The sequence below is a fragment of the Desmodus rotundus genome, chromosome 5, assembly GCF_022682495.2.
Source record: "Desmodus rotundus isolate HL8 chromosome 5, HLdesRot8A.1, whole genome shotgun sequence".
In the NCBI taxonomy this organism is placed as follows: domain Eukaryota; kingdom Metazoa; phylum Chordata; class Mammalia; order Chiroptera; family Phyllostomidae; genus Desmodus; species Desmodus rotundus.
This window is the reverse complement of record NC_071391.1, coordinates 36,923,441-36,925,821: the sequence shown is the minus strand read 5'-3', so window position 1 is coordinate 36,925,821 and position 2,381 is coordinate 36,923,441. Positions and strand designations below refer to the sequence as shown.

Sequence of the window (2,381 nt, the reverse complement as noted above, 5' to 3'; positions counted from 1 at the left end):
GAAAACAAATTTGATTCCTTAACTGTTTTCTTAACAAATTCATTCCTTGTCCCACAAACTTAACTTCATAAGGTCTTTTTAATTTCTATCTCTTTCCCTGAGCCCTCTTGTCCAAATGCATGAACTAAAACTAAAGCATAAAACCAAAATAGTCTTTCTTAAGGCAGGTGAGGACTGGATCAGCTGCCACCAAGTCCAGATCCAATGCCGCATGCCACTGAAGCCCACATGCCATGCTTTTTGGTTCTAAGTCCAGTATGGCAGTTCTCAAGGATCAGCTGATTATGAATCTTCTTTAAAAAAACAACAAGAAATCCCCATAATAAGATCACAGTCATTGGGGTTAGTGCTGTTGGCATGGTCTGTGCCATCAGCATCTTAATGAAGAACCTGGCAGGTAAACTTGCTCTTGTTGATGTCATGGAAAGCAAACTGAAGGAGATGATGGATCTACTACATGGTAGCCTTTTCCATAGAACACCAGAAATTGTCTCTGGCAAAGACTATGTGACTCCAAACTCCAAGCTGGTTATTACCACAGCTGGGGCACCTCAACAAGAGGGAGAAACCATCTTGATTTGGTCCAGCGTAACATGAACATCTTTACATTTATCATTCCTAATGTAAATTACACTCCCAACTGCAAATTGCTTGTTGTTTCCAAACTAGTGACTAGCTTGACCCACGTCTCCTGGAAGATTTGCAGCTTCCCCAAAAGCTATGTTATGTGAAGTGGTCGCAATCTGGATTCAGCCCATTCAATTACCTAATGGCGGAAAGGCTGAGAGTTCACCCATTAAGCTGTCACGGGTGGGTCCTTGAGGAGCATGGAGACTCCAGTGTGCCTGTATGCAGTAGAGTAAATGTTGCTGTTATCTCCCTAAAGACTCTGTGCCCTGATTTCGGCACTGATGTAGATAAGGAACAGTGGGAAGAAGTTCACAAGCAGGTGGTTGACAGTGTTTATGAGGTGATCAAGCTGACAGGCTACTCCTCCTACGCCATTGGACTGTCTGTGGCAGATTTTGAAAAAGGAATAGTGGAGAATCTTAGGCATGTGCATCCATGATTGAGGGCCTCTATGGAATAAAAGAAGTCATCTGCCTTGGTGTTCCCTGCATCTTGGGACAGAATGGAATCTCAGATGTTGTGAAGGTGACTCTGACACCTGAGGAAGAGGCCCGTTTGAAGAAGAGTGCAGATACACTGTGGGGGATCCAGAAAGAGCTGCAGTTGTAAAGTCTTCTAATGTCGTACCACCTCACTGTCAAGGCTACAACAGGATTTTAGTTGGAGATTGTGCATATTGTCCCTTTTATCTGATCTGTGACTAAAAACATCAATTTCCTAAAGATAGAAATAGTAATGGTTCACCTGCATCTCTGTCCTGATGCTGGATGGTACTTACCTTGTGTAGTCCTAGCCTGGTTAGTGTGAAACAGTTCCACCTCTCAAAGGCACCACTGCCAGTGTTGCATGCACCACAGTTGCCCTTCAAACTAGATGAATGTTCACTGTGTGTTACGTAACTTGCGGTTCCTTTACCCAGCGTGCCTAGTCCAGCTTTTTCTCCCCAGTCAATCACATCCTGGGATCCAATGTATAAATCCAGTGTTGCATGTCTTGTGCATAACTTCTTAAGGATCTTATTTTGTGTACTATATGAATCAGATTAGTGTACCTTGCCATAGATGTAAAATGAAGAGTCTACCTATAAATAATACAGCCAACCCTCCAAATGTCATACCAACTAAAACACCAAATAAACCTTGAACAGTAGGGAAAAAGATAGGCGAGAGGTTCATTGCAGAGCAAGAAGAACAAACAGTCCCTTCAGTACAGGACTCTCTGCATGGCCCAGCAGTCCAAGACTAACCCAGGGAAACAGATGTAATCACAGTGGCTGGAGGAAGGAGAGGACATCATCAATCAGAAGACCGATTGATCTTGCAGAGTGAGAGTTGTTCTCAAAAGCCCCCCAGAGGAGACACACATGACTTCCCGGAAGACTGCTGAGGAGGAGCGCGCAGAGTAAAGGAAGCCTGCATCACCTCAGCCCCCCTGGGTCTATAGCCTGGAGCCGGCACTGTGGTCAGGATGCAGACACCTGAGTCTAAGCACAGGCCCACATGCAGCTCAAGCCCAAGGGCCAGGGGTAGACATTGGTAGCCCAGAGCCATGAAGGAATCTTCTGTGGTACAGGAGTGAAAGCACAAAATTCAGCATATCATTACTGTTCAGGCAGCTTGATCTCATGTGAAAGAAATAGCATGCAACCCAGCAGAAGCAATGGATAGCCAGGCTGCTTTCCTGGGAAGGGGACAAGGGACATCTTGTTAACCCCATGCATGGGTAGAGGGTCAGACACCTCCCAAGGGGAG

At 45.3% G+C, this 2,381-nt stretch overlaps 1 pseudogene; it reads left to right on the top strand.

Annotated features, from left to right (window-relative positions):
- Nucleotides 1-257: 257 nt before the first annotated feature.
- Nucleotides 258-1,684, top strand: LOC112303307 (L-lactate dehydrogenase A chain-like; annotated as a pseudogene).
- The last annotated feature ends 697 nt before the right edge of the window (nucleotides 1,685-2,381 follow it).